Source organism: Pyrgilauda ruficollis, unplaced genomic scaffold, assembly GCF_017590135.1.
Source record: "Pyrgilauda ruficollis isolate IOZ18807 unplaced genomic scaffold, ASM1759013v1 scaffold21, whole genome shotgun sequence".
Taxonomy (NCBI): domain Eukaryota; kingdom Metazoa; phylum Chordata; class Aves; order Passeriformes; family Passeridae; genus Pyrgilauda; species Pyrgilauda ruficollis.
The window spans coordinates 6,008,929-6,026,964 of NW_024520318.1; the positions used below are offsets into that span (position 1 = coordinate 6,008,929).

Consider the following 18,036-nt stretch of genomic DNA (forward strand, 5'->3'; position numbering starts at 1 on the left):
TTATACGCTTCTGAATTTGCTGAACTATAGTGTTTCTGATCATTACACTGTTTTCTCTCAGGCTACAGTTTCTGCCCCAGCCCCCATGAACTCCAGACACTTGGACATCAGGACCAAGATATTTTAGAGGATCACATGTAACACTCATTCCTCTTCTAAATATGCCACAATCCACATCCAGCTATGGGCAGACTGAAAAGCAGTCTGATGAAAACGGGAAGCTTTAACAGAGACAGCCCAAGTGCAAGTCAACCTCAATGGGGTAAACTCTGCAACTGCTTTGACATTGGCATTTCGAAAGGAAAAAAAACCCAACAAACAGTAGTTTATGTAGTTTGCATTATGATGAAAAGGAAATTCAATGGAGACATGTGAATTAAAAAACACAAGCCACCAAAAAAGAAAAAAACAACCAACCAAGCAAAAAAAAAAATCAAAAACACCCAAAAAAACCCACCCAAAACAAAAAAACCCAAACAAACAAAACAAAAAAAAAAAACCCAAACCAAAAAAAAAAAAACAACCCAAAAAAACCCCCAACCAACCAAAAAAAGAAAACAAAAACAAAATAAACCCCACCAAACCACCACAAAACAAAATGGCAACAGTTGTTCCTGTGGGCAATGAGGAGGTCAATGTGCTGAGAAATTTCTGTCAGCTTCAGCAAAAAGGGTGTTAAAACAAAATTGGATGGATCAATGGAAGCTACTTTGCTCCACAACAGCCTATTCACCACAGCTCCCAGTATGAGCCAAGAACTGGGATGTGCAAGAATCTGCTCACCAACTGGGGAGGCCTTTCAAACAGGAACCTCATAAACTGCAGCAGCATAGGAAAAAACTTAATAATAACCAAAATTGAACAGTTCAGCAAAAAAGGATTTTGTTTTTAGAAAAAGTTAAATATAAAAGAAGCCAGGAATTCGACCAGGGGAAAGGTATGCCAACAATCTATTCTAAGCTGCATTTGCAGTCACAAATTCAAACACATACCAGTTACTTGCTTATCATAAGTAGCATGAAATGTGTACAAGAAAAGGCAGCAATGATCTTGCTGAAAGAGCAGCACATCACCTTGGGGTATCAATGGTAGGAAATATTAAGTTGTATTTTATCTTCTATTTGGAGCAAAACCCCAGCATCCCTAATGTGGTTTCCACTTGCTATTTACGTAATTAAGTCACCTCCTCACAGTTCAGATACCCTTACTTACTTCTCAGGTTACTTCCAATTTACCAGATGGTCAGTCTCCAGAAAACACTATCTGAGCCTCAGCCACTTCTTGGTTAAATCTATTCTGATGGCTTATTAGTAGAATAATTTATCAGCTGTTAAAATAATATTTGTTACAAACTCGTTTTCTATGTAAATCAGGTTCCATGAACTAGGATGGAATTCCAGCCCTTTCAAATTCATTTTAATATGAAATGCTTACATCAAGTTGTAACTTCGTTTGATTATTTTTTCTGTTTATGTTATTAGCAACCAGTTTTTCTGGCACTCTTTCCTGTTCCAGTTCAATCACTCGGTTGAATTACTTGAACTTCTGCTGAACTGCACCAAAAAAAGGAAAATTAACTAATGCCTCATTTGATCTTGTAACCATAAAACTTGTGTTTTCATTCCCTCTTTAACCTTTGACCATCTATTTTCCCCTTAATTTGTGTGTTATGTACCTGATAGTTTTAAATTTCTTTTATTCATGGAAAAGACTCTGCTCTGATGGTTGATCTGCCCTCTGTTCATTTTAACCACCAGTGACTTTATTCTGGATTCTCATCAGTAAGCACACACTCAAAATCACTTCTTCAAAGCCCATCATGTATCTGTAATTTGGCTTACTGTATGCCCTTTACCAGAAGTACATGGCTGTTCTCATAAAAAGTGTCAACTAAGCTAGAAGAAAAAACAAGTTATAAGAGAGTGAAGCGGCTGATTTTATAGAAATTCCTTCGTCAGTTTCACAGAATCAGCTGAGTTGGAAGAGACCACAAGGGTCATTGAGTCCAACTCCTTGCCCTGCACTGAACCATTCCCAAGTCACACCACATGCCCAGTTTATTACTTTATTCAAATTCTCTCCTTCTCACATTGTTATGATGGACTTGAATTTAACTCATGCCACTTTTTTTAGCTTTTTATTTAAACAGTTGTTAAGCACCTGAACACGAGATAAAACATTTTTAAAACACATGTAGACTGCAATAAAATATGGTCCATCTACAGCCCAAAGAAATTAAGTGAACGAGGAAGATTTCACGAATATCATTAAGGAGGTCAAAGATGCCAATTATGGCTCACATTTGACATCAATACCCTCCATTTGTGTGAATATTAAATTCATGGATGCCAATCCTACGTACATATGCTCAGTATGGGATTCAAATCCCTTGTCTTGAATAGTTTCTTACATTTGTTCACTAAATTACAGTAAGAACGCCACACATGACCTTTATTTACAAATATGGGTGCACTAACCCACTGACTACAATTTCTGTTTCTAACCACTAGACATGGAAAGCAGATACAGACTTCTAGCCATGCCATCCATGCTGGTGGCCACACAGGGTCCTGGTTTTTGAAGGCCAGCAGGTCTTGTTTCTCCTGAGTAAATAGAAATCAGCATCAGCAGTGTCATTCCACACAGCCTACAGACTTCCTATTGTCCTGCAGCAATATTCATTATCCCCCAGCATCAGCACTGCTGAAACTAAGGGCAGCTTTTGCTTTTGTTAACTTGAACTAACATCAACTTTCTGTTGACAAGAAGGAAATCAGGATCAAGGCCTGATGATACAAGTGACACATTGACATGGTCTCCTGTGAAATCAGCCTTGCTCTTCTGCATATGGCAGCACTAGTGCTGGGACACAAAAGAGCCTGTCCTTGTGTTTTCTCTGTAATATCCTACTTCATGTACATCCAAAGGCCAGTTTAATTTTTTAACTATGCAACTTTGTCAATGTTGAGAAGACTTTGCACTGTATTTCTAATTCTTTCATATAACAGAGCAGGGAAAGGGTCATTTCAGGTTATACAACTTCACCACGGACATATGGCAGTGAACCCAGAGCACAAACACAAAATCTCCCTCTCCTCTAAAGCAGATGGCATGCTGATCAAGTAAGATATAATCTAATGCTAACTGCACTACTATTATCTATTGAACCAACACCAGTATAAAGCAGTGAAGACAGAAAAAACATAAGGCAGGGGAGGTAAAGCAGAGGAAGACAACAATGAAAAAAAACCAGAGTAAGCCAGCTGTAAGAGAAGACAACCCATTGCAGAAGAAACAGCCTCTTTTCATTTAAGATTTAAAACCTAGAAATGGCAGTAGATAAGGAACAGCAATGGCCCTCACCCTGTTTTAGAAGATGTTCTTCTAGCTTGAGATACTGGCCCAGTTACCTTTGCTCTTGCACTGCACTGGGCACCTGCCAGGGGCTAAATATCCCAGCTGCTTAGATAATTACATATTTATGATTTTGCCGAGAATTCTTAGTCAAAGCTTATTTTTGAACTGTAAAATGCTTAGAGAAACAGCAGAGAAAGTTCTCTGACAAATGCTGCTTCAAAACAGAGCCAACACTTAAATTTTTTTAAAGGACGTTCATTTCCGTTGCAGTTGATTCATTCAGTGGTGAACTTTAATGGCAGAAAAAGGAAAGAGATCTTGCTAGTGTGTTTAACTTGCTCTCTGTAAGGAAACAGAAAATTCAAAAACCCTTCCAAAAATGATTCAGAATAGTGTACATAAAATTTTTAATGCTTACCACAGTTTGCACCCTACCACATGATGGAACTTTTCTTCTGTATCACCTTATTAGTAGTATTTCCTCTTCTACACATAAACCACTAGATTAGCTAATTCATGCTGATCCAATAAACAGAACTCATGTGTGAACATTTTGAAATATAATTGTTTAGCCACAAAAATTATCACACAAAATACACTGCACTTCACCTTCCCTCATCGATAATAGCATCCACTGATTTCAGAAGGAGCAAAACAGTTCAAAATTTCATGTTGTTGGTTATTTTAGACTATTTCAGAACCTTCTAGAAATATTTTTTTTTTCCTTTTAAGGCTGCACTCAATAAACTGTACAACCAACAGCCTCAACAATAAATTTCATGAGCACTTTTAGGCCCTACTGTTCAAAGTGCTTTCAAGCTTGGTTAGCTTTATGCATGCAAGTACTCCTTATTTATATTGCAAAAGAACTACTCCTACACCAAAAATTACATGTAGGCACATGCATTTGTATTTCACAGAATAAGGGCCTTAGTCTTGTGGAGTTATTTATTTTGAATCAATTATTCTAGGTTCTTGAGGGCAACATCTTCAGTCCTGTCAAGTTTCATAAACTCTGGAAATCGCCCTGTTCTCAGTATGACAACTGACCTTCAGCTCCACCACCTTACAAAGAGCTGCTCATCTGCAGATACTCATTTTATATCCCTCTAGCTGAGAGATGCCATTCCGCGCGTCTTGAAACAAAGCCAATTTTGTAATTCCAGTGCAAAAACCTTGGAGCTAGAGGCACAGACCTCCAGCTGTCCTTGGCAAGTGCCAGGAGAGACAAGGCTTCCACACCAAACCCAACTCTCCAGCTCATATCCCCTTCCCTTGGTTACCACCTTCCTTTGCATGGAAGCATTTCAACATACTGGCCTGGCAGAGTAGTATTTGGCTGGGTTTAGCTGCTGGGAAGCACAGGCTAATAGTTACGTCCATTTATTAATTTACCTGTCTTCTAAGGAGTGTGAAGGCCACAGGACTATCTGAAGGCACCCCAAAGACATTCAAATTAAAAACAACTTGCTGCAGTCTTGGGGAAATTTTTGCAGACATCTTTCAGTGCCTTCACTTAGGAGTGAGTCACTCATTCTCCCCAGCTCCTCTCCAAGCCCTCCTGCTGTTTCTGAACTAAATCCCCTGTAGGTAATTACAGCAAAATGTTGCACCCATGGATTTGCTGGCCCAAGAGACTCAGTGCCTCAAGAGCTCTTCTATCCCATCTCTTATGAGTAGGAACAGTCGACATAACACACAATAGGTGTATTACACCCTCAAAACACAGTATAATGTGTTCACCTAGAAGTAGGCAGCACTGAAAAGAATGGATTTAAATCACCTACTTGGTATTCCCCCCAAGACTGTGAGGACATGCCTTAGCTGTTGATGACTCCGCTTGCCTGGGGACTCGGAAATTTTGTGTTCACTGCCTATGCTCAGACTTTACTGTGCCAGGTAGCAATAAACAATAACAACCTCTATTCTCTTGTGCATTAGACCTTTTTAACTGATCAGGGTGTTGATCTTTGTCAAACCATCCACGTATAGCCTCAGAACATGGACACTGTTTTCCAGGATGCCTGTAAGAAGTCCACCATACGGCCCAGCTTGAGTCCTTCACAGCCCTTTCTGGTTACCTCTGCAGAATTAAACCCATCCCAGCAAGTTGTCATGGGACAGTCACAAACTGGTAGTTCCCACCTTTCTGTAAGCTCCTGGGTTTTGCACAGTCCAGTCTGTATTTCTAAATTTAGATATACATCTGTATGTGTGTATAAATACATGCACAGATAAGCACACGCCTATATTCCCACATTATTTATGTGAACACACAAACCTGCTTCAGTGACTTGCAAAGGCAGAAAGGCAAACTGGTTTGCGTCCAAAACTCACAAAAAAAGCAAGACACAATGGAAAATCTTTCTTGGGTGAGCTACAAGTTCCATTACATAATAAGAACATTTATTTGCTAAAGCCCTTGTTGAAATCCTGATGTCATCTTTTGCTTAGACCAAAGATCCATGACTTCAGATCTTTACTTCCGACACATTCGTTAATTCTTGTGACCACAGATTAATTACCCAGTTATCAGCCTCTACATGAACCTTCAAAATCCTAGAAAAGTAGCATTAGACACTTAGTTTCCTGCAATTACCAGGCCTTTTTCAGTAAGCCTTTGCACCTCTCCTTTGACATGGTGAAGAACATTAAATTTGGCTGAAAAAATGGGAAGGAGAACTTACACCCACTGAATACAGCCATGCTATATCACAATATCAATATTTGATTTTCTAAAGAATTGCCAACAACTACAATAATTTTTAAAGAGTAACTAGCATTTTACCCTATTTGGTTTATCAGTTAACATATACATAACATATGTATGCATATCATAACGTAATAGGATGCAAAAAATAAGCTTCTTTTAATTACCTTGAAAATTGAAAATCTAAGAAAACAACAGAAGAGGATGGAGTATGTGTAAATTGTTATTTTGGGTGGTTTTACTACTAAGAAATGGAACTGACAATCAGGATTTAAACATGACCAAAAATGCTATAACCATTTCTCAAGGGAATCAGAAATTAATTTCTTATTCAAATATATGTGTTGAACATGGGCAACCATGGTTAAAGCAAGGCCTTTTTGGGGCATGTACAAAACCTGCTTTCTTCAGCAACCTCTGGTCCACACTTTGTTTACACACAGCAAAGAGAAAAACATAATAAAACCTCTAAAAGTCTTTTTTACTGTACAGGTTTAGATACAATTACTTTGGGGATGGTAAAAAATCTGTCTAGCTTGTCTCTTAAATCTACATTCAAACTATCTCAAAGTTAATCAGAGGTGAGTAATGGTTTAGAAATCTCTTGAATAATAAAGTATAACAACTTATAGCACAAAAACAGCCCTCAAAGACAAGAGTGGGGAGTACTTCACTTCACTGCAAGTAACAGTTGAGTATGTTTTATGATCACTGTAACAACTACCATGCCCTTGAGACTTTGCAATTCTGAATTTCTAACATAATTTGTAGGGGGAAAATTAGGACAAAATGCAGTAACATTTCAAGTACAGTCTCACAGTATTTTAAAATTTTATGAAGTATAAGGACTAGGTTAATATGAAATGAGTCATGCTTTTAAGAGAGGCAGTAATACAGATCAGTATCTTAAATCATAACTAAAATAACTCAACCACTACAAAATAAAAAGAAAACAGAGCAGCATTTTGCTGGAAAAAGGTCAACAACAACAATGAAGATTTAACAATACTAGAAAAGGCTGAGAGCACTGCTCATTTCAGGACCAAGAAGTAAAAATACCAGTCTGAGTGACCAGATAAATACTATTCTTTCTCACTCAACAAATCCATTCCCACCACCTGAAGCTCATCCCAAATTAATATAAACTCTACTCATATAAACTCTGAGCCCAAAAACCAGACTATTAAACAACATACAGCCTTGGTGCAGATCTTCTGATTTCAGAGGAATATTTGCTTTACTTTGTGACAAATATATTACATTTCACTCCGTGGTGTCTTTGGGAGTTAACAGAATTGCTCACTACCTCAAAGTGAAGGAGTTACATCCACACAAACTCTCTTTGAGCATCATTTTCCTCACAGGGCAAAGACAGTGCAGTTGCAAAGGTATAAATAAGTGAGGCTGTAATTGATTTACATACTCTTTAGATCCATTTCCACATGCAAACCAAGGGAAACCAGCTCAGCTCTCAGATCCAAAACTGAGTTTTCAAAGCAAGTGGTTCAAAACATTACCTCTTTAACTTCTGTACTGAGCACAACAAGAGAGAGATGCTTTAAATATAGAATTCACACTGGCACTTTATGCATTTAATTCTTAAGGCTAATGCTGAAGGTACCACTCTTATACACCTCAACTGTGACAACATAAGATACCAAAACTGCTAAAAAAGAGGTTGCTTGATCAAAGCTGAAGCAGCAAGTTCCAGTCCTTCCCTTCAGGCCTCAGCTCTGCATTCCATCTGCACAGCTATCAGGAAGCACCAGCAAACCATAAGGATAGCGTGAAAATATGAATTTGCAGCAGTCTGTAACACTAACATTCAGAGATGGAATAAGATTGCCCCTTTCTACAGAAGCTAAGATTTTAACTTCACTGGTCCTATACTGCCAAATGGCTGAATTAAAATACACCTGACAATGCAGAGCTGATTTAGGGTTTTTTTCTGGAAAAGCTGTCAGTATTGAAACAAATTCCAGACAGCACCCATGTGGGGACAACAGAACATTCAGCTTGGCTACAGCTCACCCCAAACAGGCTCTTGGCCAAAAGAGGAAGCAACACCAGTTACCAACAGGATGAGCTATGTTACTGTCAAGTCACTCTTCTCACTTCAAAATGAACATGCTGCCCCTATTTCCACAGGATAAAACCAAGTGCAATTGCAATATTTCTGTCAAACAGCATAATGGTCTAGATGTTCCTTAAAAAATGAAAGCAATCCACTCGAATACTAAAAAGTAGTCATTCTAAAAATACTATTTGCAGTGTAAGCCTGCTAATGGCGTGTGTGCAGAGAGAAACCATACCACCTTTAGTCAGTTAAAAAAGTACTTACCATTGGCAGTGCATTGATATGCAGAAGTTTTCCTTTCGGGTGCCTCTTGCCACAGAAGGGTGATGCTGGCAGGGAAATAAGGAGACAAAATAGGAAACATTAGTATTTATTATCTTGAAACCACAGCTACCAACATCTAAACATTTTGAAAAGCCCCAAACAAAAATCAACATTCCAATGGTATGACTTCCAAAATGGTTATATTGACTGTGAAACAGTAAAAGAAAAATCTGTTTTCCTAACACATCTTGCACTGAATAACTCAGTTTATGTACACAGGTGTGCCCATGAGCCCAAAGAGTTACCAACTCCAGCAGTGACCTCAATGATTAAAAAAACCACCAGCTCACACTAATTGCTAGAAAAACCACCAGCTCACACTAATTGCTAGCAACGCTTGACAACATGTAAATAACAGAAATCTTCGTAGTGCAAAATGCAAGAGAAATCTTGTCCACCTTTAAAACCCAAACAAAAACACAATCCAAACAAATCCACACTCTCCTACATTTTAATAATTTTCTTTACATGTCAATAATAATTTTATGCATCCTACAATAAAATAACTTAAGTGTAAGCACACAGCTTTTGACGTCCAGATACGAGGTAACTCCATCCACTACAACATTCATTTTTATTCAGCAGTGACAAACGATTTTTATCCACACTAATATCCCTGAGTGGTTGCCCTCCATACAAACACTTGCCAGACGACTTTTCTTTAGGACATAATCTAATCACCCACTCAAAGAGCAGGAAGGGTGACAGATGGACATGGGTGACTAATGAAGTATTACCAGACTATTTTTAGATTAAATTCTTTACCAAGCATCTGCAACCTGTGGTCAAAAAACTTTTACTATGAGTAAAGAGTAACTACAGTTTGTGGGACTCATGATTAACACGAGGTTCTCACGTGCAATTTACAAGCTCAACCAGCAGGAAATCATTCATTATAGAGCCATTTTTGGACCCAGCCAAAAAAAAAAAAAAAAAAAAAAAAAAAAAGGAGCGAGAAAGCAAAATAAAAACTGCAGTATTTGGGCTTATTTTATTCTTAGAAGATCCCACAAGGCAGGCAATAACATCACCTTCACAGTGCAAGCAAGAGGCACTGCAGAGGATGCTGAGGAATGCAGGAACGCTGGGAATTGAAAGAATTTGCAAACATGCTCTTATTTCCTTGCTTAGTTGTACTTGTGCTGCAGAAAATATGTAAATAGGCTGAGTGAAACTCCACTCCTCAAGAGGTACAGTATTCTATGCAAGGCTACTCAGGAAGTTTTTTTTCCACAGCCAGAGATGCTGACCAGCTGAGAAGACAAAGATTTAACACCCACTCTGTAGACCCCATAAAAACATTATTTGCTTATAACAAGAGTTTTCCTTAAAGCAGAACAAAACAGCAACCAACCAAGATTCTTTTGAGAACAATCTAAATCATGATAAAAGCTGTGTGCAGAGAAAGGCAGAGGAGGGCCCTGCTTCTGAGTGTGACGCTTGGTTTGGGTTATTCCATTTGGGAAGGAACATTGCAAACATAAATAAAGGGATGATTGCACAGACATAAACCATTTTCTTCAAGGAAAAAAGGCTTTCCTCAGTACACACTGCCCAAACTGTCTCCTTCCAACACCTCTTTGCCCTTGTGCAATCTCGAGTGCAGTACTTATCATCGAAGCCAGAGAGGGAAACCTTTCTGCCTGATCCGTGGAAGAGGCTTCTTGTCCTTTGCTTTACATCTAAACAGGGCAGTGACACGGAAAGAAGCTGGAAGCAAAGACTCAAGAGAGCAGAGAATTAGAAAAGAAAGGGTTCACTGACTTCACTTCATTCCTCCTTCAATGTTAATTGGTTGTAGGCTCCAGTTTTAAATAAGGGCGCTTGAAGCGAAGTGTAAACATTTAGAAAACTCTGCAATGTCCTTCTTCAGAATCAATTGCTGAGTACAAATGCCTCATCAGCAGCTTTTTTTCTTTCCAAATTTATCTTATTGGATTTTGGCATGTACCTTGAAACAATGCAGTCTGAAATCAATAAATTATAACTATCTCTCACCTTTATATTCCAAGACGTTACGGTGATTTAAACAGGTGCCCAGATGCAGTAACAGCTATTCTACATGACACCTAAAGGGCATCTGGTGGATTATTTTTAAGTTGGTAAGTGACACTTGGGGAATGCACAGCAGCTTGTGAGTTTGGATCCTTCATCTTGGAGGGGCTGGGAATGGCTCACCACTGCCTGTTGACTAACATGGTCAACATCAGTTGAAAACTGCTCCCCTCAACTTGAAAAGAAAGATGATTTTGATGAGCACAGCATGTGCTAAGAGCCAGTGCTTACCAGCCTTGCCCACACCAGTTTTTTCTGCACAAAATGACATCACTGATGCCAGTATCCCTCGGAGATTTGGGGCCAAACACTCGGTACAACACCCAACATCATCTCCCTGTGAAGAGCATCCTACCCTGCTGTGGCGCACAGGGACCAGCCACGCCCCAGGCCTTAAAGCCAGCCTGCATGAGCCAGGCATTCCCACCTGCAGGGCTAAAACCAACACGCCAAACCACCTTCATCAAAGCAGCAAATACCCATCCAGGCTGCCTGCACAGATTGGGCTGCTGCTATCAACCAAGTAATAATTGTGTGGTACAAAGGAAACCACAGATAAAAACAGCCCTGGCACCAACACAGTGACAGGTCTGGTTATAAACACACAGATGTGCACTGATGTTAGTCCTTACCTGCTTCCAAACACAGTCAGATCTGGTTATAAACACACAGACCAGATGTGCACTGATGTTAGTCCTTACCTGCTTCCAAACACAGTCAGTTCAAAGCAAGGATTTCTCTACAAGCTGCTTGCAGAAATGTTTAACCATTTCCTTCCAGAAATGCTGCTGTTGGTGCTACTTCCTCCTTCCCAGACATTACGCTGGTATGTGTTATGGCTAAACCAGTGTTTTTTGCACGAGCTTTGAATTGCTCCTGTTCCCCATGCGAACTTGTGCTTCTTTCTAATCCTCTTAGGATCACACTGTTTAAACTACTTTCTGAGATTTTGGTGCTATTTGAGTTCTAACAACAAATTTAGTCATTAGATGTTTTGCTTTCCGAATCACAAAAGCCTTCTAAGGACACAGTATCTTTTCTTCTAAATTATCCTTGAGTATCCTGCTTTTATCTGAATTCAGTATCTGGAAAAAGTGTCCCAATCAAAACAGAATTAAAAATAACTAAATCCTGGATATTCCCCTCAGTAACTAGGCTGCAAAAACCATGAGACAATAACTTTAAAAGCCTAAATTGAAAACTAATCACTCCATTGAATCCTTCCTTTCATTTGGTTAATAGGCACATACAAAGCTAATGGTGATTCTACCACTGCTGTGTTTGGAACATAAACAGAGAAAACCGAAGTTATTTCTTTTAATCACAGTTCCACAGTGATGTATGGCAATTTTTTTTTTAAGCAATTCAGCACGTCTACAACAACATCTGCTTTTCAGATCTGACAGAGAGGCTGAACTGAGACAAATACCAACTCAGAAAATTCAGGAGAAACAAATACATACAAGTGTGGGGCGGGGTGGGGGGGAATCAGCACCACACACAAGATGTCGTTAAAAAGTGTCATTACTTGAAAGTGCTAGGTAGCAATAGAGCTGCTAGTGACAAAATAACATGCACAGACTGCTCCTGTACTTCACTCTGGGAGCAGGCGTGGGCGAGGATGTTTTACAAGAAGCCTCATCAGGGGAAGCACTGAAAGTATGTAAGACCTGCCCAAAGACACATCCACACAAATTCCTAAACTCCACCTGAAACAGCTCTTCTCTGTCAATTGAGAAATTTTTATTTCATGATCTTTGTTCTTTTACCTTTATTCCATCAGAAATATAGAAAAACCTGATGTAAGCTGACTTTCCAGATGTTTCAAAGAAGAAATGCTTAACTTGTGCATTCCTATCACATTAAAGCTGCACAACTTTCTACACTTCAGGAATACTCTTACATAGAACAAGCACCTGTATGTCCATGGACATATGTGAATCCACTGCTAAAACAAAGGGTACCTGAGGGGATACAGAGTAAGAACTGGGCAAGCAGACAGCACTATTCTGGAGAAAAGTTCATCCAGATAGAGAAACCACTCATTGCAAACCCACAGAAACAGGATTCACAGTGCAATGAGAAACACAGGACAAGTCACCAGAGCAAAAGAATGCTGCAGAAATTTAAACACCAATTTCTGTAACAGTCAAAAAATGAGGCAATCACAGAAAATAGCTCATAGCCCACCGAAAGGGAAGGAAGCTGAATTGCTGCAGAGGAAACCAACCCAGCCAGCTCCATTAAAAACCCATAATGCACTCCAGTAATCTTGTCAATACCAACCAGCTGGTAGGAAGGCAAGCAGCACCGCGGCACCATTTCACTTGCAAGCATTTAAATGAAATTCATTAGTAAGTAATCCAATTCACGTAAACTGGAAGTTAGAAGGTCCTAGAGAATGAAGTTAAACCCAGTCTAGACTGGGAAAGAGTATAAAGAGTTATTACCCAAAGCACTCTTATGCCAAAGGACCTTAAAGCACTCACAAAACCCCAACTCCCACCTGCAGGATGGGGGCCCACCTGTGAAAAGTTAAGGTAGTTTCCAATTTGTGGCGTTTTTCTTCCAAAAATAGTGGACATGATGACTACTGACATATTGACCAAAACACTAGCATATTGACAAATAATTTTTCTGTGTTTTTAGTCTAGAACTGAGTTTTAAATTTAATTTCATCACAGATAAAACAACTTGCCAAACTGGGTGCTCTCAGCAGACACACTTCAAATAGGAAAAAGATTTTTCCTTCTCTAAAAAAAAAAAACCCAAAAAAAAAAAAAAAAAAACCAAAAACCAAAAAAAAAAACCCCAAAAACTAATAAAAATCTGATGTGTAACATTTAGAGGCCACTCCGTTATTACAGATTTCAAATACATACCTAAAAAACTGAACCCAGCCACAAAAAAAAAAGAAACAAAACAAAGAAAAACTTAAAAAAAAAAAAAAGATTTTTTTGCCATTCCTTTTCCTCAAAGTAAGAACAGACATATTTCCCATATACTAATTCAGCCTTCTCCAGCTCACTAAATCAACTCAGCTCACTGGTGGGTGAGAACCCTCCCATTCTCCACTCGGAACTCAGACCCAGTTAACCCAGACGAGCCTTCACAGCTGAAGGAAGGCCACAGCTGCTTTTGTCAACATGTGCTTGCAGGGAACTGATAGCTGCAAGGTTAGAAGGACTTTCAAACTGGTCTCCAGTGTGGGTTATGGAAAAAAGCTCAAACTGCTTTCCTGGGAAAATCACCTTCTTCTTGCCAGTGCTTGCCTCATCTGTGTTTTTAGACAGATACTGTGTTTCAGAACAATATATTCTTCTGATTTGGGATTCACAGTAGCCATGCAGAAGAGCTTATCCAGATTATGGCGCGCTTAATTTACTGAGTTTAATAAAATTCTGTCTCATATATGCCATGTTTTACGCAGACATCACATTTGGAAGTAGGCTCAAAATGTTTACATAAGGAAATCCACCAAAATAATAAAAGGACTTGACAATATTGTTATTATTTTCAACCTCAGTGAGTGTAACCACCATGGGAGCCCTGGCTGGGTTTCCCTCAGTGCTGGTACCACTATCACCCCCCTTTAATTCTTTGGGGCACCCAGAAGTCAAACAGGGCATTCTTTCAAACAGCTCAGATGTACATTTTTGCCAAGCCAAGCTAAGGAGCTGCTGAGGACATTGAGACAATGCAGTGGGGCTTGGTTTCTGCTGCAGGAGGTGTTTGCAGACAGCCTGACGTCAACAGGCTCGAGCTGTCCCGCTGTGGCCACTGACCCTGAATGCTGTGTACACCCAGAGCTGCTGAAGTGACTCTCCCTGGCTGAGGACACAGTAGGAAGGTCGGTTGCCTTCTGCCTGCCCACTGCAGGAATAAGTCCCAGGATACCTGCCCTTGCAGCAAAGGGTCAGGTTTAAAAACAAAGGTTTTCCAATATGTTCTTAAAAATCTACCTTGCTCATGATATTGGGTGACAGTAGTAGCATAGAGGCTGAAGAGTTAGTATGCAAGAATTCCTTTAAAATAGCCCTCAAAATTATAAGTCACTTTTAAAACTCAAAAGCACTGAAAAATCCACAGGTATGAAAACATTTTTCTGAAAAATTTAAGTTGTACCAAAAGCAAAGTTTATGGCGGAGCTTGGGCTCATACACTCCAGGTGTTCCTGGGATACAGCTCCACTAAAACAAGGTGTTTATAATGTGTTCCAGATTCTTCCTAAAATTATTATTACTATTATTATTTTGTGCAAAGCCAGAGAGAAACATAAGCCTCTCACACTGCCGAAAAAAGATAACACTGAATACTCTGAAATCATCAATTAAATGCGTCAAGGCATAATTTTTCTTTTTATTTTATTTTTCAAAAATACTGGTCAACAAAAGCTGCTGCATTTCTGCTTACAGTCCCCTCTCATTTCCCCAGGAACTCTGAAAACTGAGTGACACCTGAAGCACAATGTACTCAGGCAGTTGTATCACCTCTCCAAACTACCACTGTGTCTGGGTCATATAGTCACACAAATAACCTAGAGATGAAGTTCCTCCTGTACAGGTAAACCCTGTGACTAAGTAGCAGACATGTTGCCCAAGACCAAGCAACCCAAGGATTTTTTTTCCTTTTTCCAAATCTTCACACCATGCCACCAGCAGACAATACCATCTTTCCTACAACCTTTGGCCTCTGCTCTTTCCATGTCTCCATCACTTCTCTAACAAAGCAATTTTGCAACCTCAAGTGAGGGCTCTGATTCACAATGAGTTAAAACCTACCTGGAGAGGGCTGCCCTTGTTCATGCACTGCTTATCCAGCCATCCCTGCTAAAAGGACAACTTATTCTTACACAGCTACTGGGCTGTGACAAATTGCAGAGCAGGGTATAGGAAAAAGCCTGTGCTTCTCATTAGCACGGCAAGCTTTCCTGCCCCTGAGAAGGGAAGCCTCCCCTGCAGCAGGGGCTGAAGTCACAGAAGGCAGAGGGACAGCACACTCATTCCCAAAGGAGCTGTCTCTTGTCCCTAAGAGCTCAGGTGTGGCTCACCTGAAGGCTTTGGTTTAGTTTTAAGCTCAAGTCCCATCCTAGCCAAGATTTGACTGTTATTGTGTGGGGAGACCTCAGTCTACCCTGATCTACCCTCTCCCAGCTGGGTGTTCTCAACACTTCCTTTCCTCTAAAAAAAATAAGTTTTCTTCCACTCAGCTCTTGAGGCATCCCACTGCAGGATCAGAGGATGACAGAACTGGCTCAAGAAAGGAAGAGGGAACACAGCCCTGAAAGGGAAGAAATGCAGGAGCAGCACTGCCCTATAGCTCCATCATCAAAATACGTGTTTCCAAAGGATGTCTGGTGCCTTGGACAGAGAAAGGGAGCCCAGCACAAAAAGCTCTCAGCAAACCTGGAATGATGTACTAGGGATGAGCTGTACCACAGACACTAAGTGTACAAAACAGCTATCTGTTATTCTGTTGTCTTTTCAGACCATTTGGATACCAGAGCTGTTTGTCTGTCACACTGACTGAACAGCAAAATAGTTGCATCAATATTAGACTTGTACATGGAGTAAGAGACACCAAAACCTGTTCCAGAGAATAAGGAGCTTACAGTACAGAGAAACATAGCAAAATATTTACTTTAGCACTATGGTCAAGGAGAACAGCATTTATTAAATAAATGGACTAAAGTCACTAATCAACAGCAGCATATTAAACTAATATAATCATGCCACTTGTTCTTTGTTGTTGTTTTTTTTCTTAACAACAGAACTTAAGCATGACCAAGGAAAACATGTATTTGATTCATCAAAGACAACATATTCAAAAGAACTGAGACTTCAGGAAACAAAACCACAGCAGAGAGGTTTTACAAAGATCATCAACTAGGCCATGATTAATTGGTAACAACCTAACAGTGCCCTTATTCAAGCCTGTCCTAAGCAGTAAAGAGGGTTTAGCTGTATGTATGCACTTGAACTAATAAACTGTGTACTTCCAGGATAGACCTAGGTGGTATATCCTGAAATTTAAAAAAACCCATCTCCTAAAAATACTGTTTTATTAACATTTCCATTATGTTGGTTTTCCTGCTTGTAGGAAAAGGTTTCTTTCCCTATTGAAAATGAGTGTAAAAAAACCCTAAGCAAACTTATTTTGTTGCCAAAATGAGTGAAGTCAATATTTTTGTTTCACTGGAAGTATTTTCTGTTGATTTCCTACGGTCATTGCAGCTGTACAGCTCAATTTATATCTCTTTGAACTTACGTGTAACACATACAGAGCAACACACAGCAGGTGTTTATCCTACAAACAAGCGAAAGTGGGATTAGATAACCTATTGCACCACTTTACAAACAATTTCAAAAGCACAAAAAAGAATGCTGATGTTAGTTAAGCGATCAGTCTCAAGTACAGCTATGTAACATCACATCACGGACAAGAGAAAAACAGCAATTTCACAGGAGCAAATATTAAGGGCAAGAGAAGACTTAGGTCTGTCTGGTTAAGTTTGGGCAGCTGCAAATACATTTTAAGTAACCAGAAAAAACTTCCCCATAACAAAATCATGCAGCTGAAGACAAGAGAAACTCTGGGTGCCATGGGGCTTCTGTTATTTTAAACAAGAGCAGTAAGGACTCTGGAAGGAGTAATTCTGCCTAAGGAGAAAGATTAGTGTTTGATCTAACAGGGCTTTTCCCTTTCTTTACTTTTTGATTCTTATCTCGATTGTTTCACACCAGGAATCTGAAACTGGCTGAGCTGTGCATCCTGCAAATCTCGTTCAAACTGGAATAGGCTGGGGATAGGATTTCACCGTTTGGGAATTTCATTTACAGAACTCTGCCTCTGCAGTCACCTACAGAATTCTCATTCTCTGTAACTGCTGTCAGGGCTTCATGAAAGCAGTGGGTTTGGGACTTTTATTTTTTAAGTCAACTCACATTTATCAATGTGATCTACTAGGCTGGTCAGAAAAAGTAACAAACTCAAGAACTCTGTTCTTGGTCTTCGGGTAATCAAACTTCCTTAATCTTTCACCGTGTTAAAAATAGAAAATTTACCACATCTTAATATTAAAGTATGCCAGGTAGGTGCCATCACTGAAGAGATTTTCTCCTGATGTGGTTTTTGCTGCTCTGATAACAGATTCACTAAAGCATCCACACACCAGCCCATTTTCCATTTTTAGAAGGAAAAAAGTAATGAATGTTTATGAACTTAAAAAAAAAAAAAGGCAAAAAGCTATGCCTCTATTTTCATTTGAACCTGCAGATATTTAGTTCTTTTTACAGATGGAGAACAAACAGAAGGCCTGTAAATTTCGCTGCTTTCTTTTGTGATTATGCTAACATACATTGGAAGCAAAGTGACAAATGCTCAGGGGAGGAGTATCAAACACTTGTCAAAAATACTCCACCTAGCAAAAGTATTTCCCCTCAGTGTAAAACACCAAATATTGGGGTCTGGTTCATCTCCAAACAGAACACTGTAGATATTATTTCAGTCACAC

At 39.4% G+C, this 18,036-nt stretch overlaps 1 protein-coding gene across 3 annotated transcripts in view; it reads right to left on the bottom strand.

Moving 5' to 3' along the window:
• TBL1XR1 (TBL1X receptor 1) overlaps nucleotides 1-18,036 on the bottom strand; it is a 108,242-nt gene that overhangs the window by 53,084 nt on the left and 37,122 nt on the right. For all 3 annotated transcript variants that reach the window (XR_005955175.1, XM_041467725.1, XM_041467724.1), the window contains exon 2: nucleotides 8,409-8,473. The gene's annotated coding sequence lies outside the window, so the exon portion shown is untranslated. The remainder of the gene's footprint in view (nucleotides 1-8,408; nucleotides 8,474-18,036) is intronic.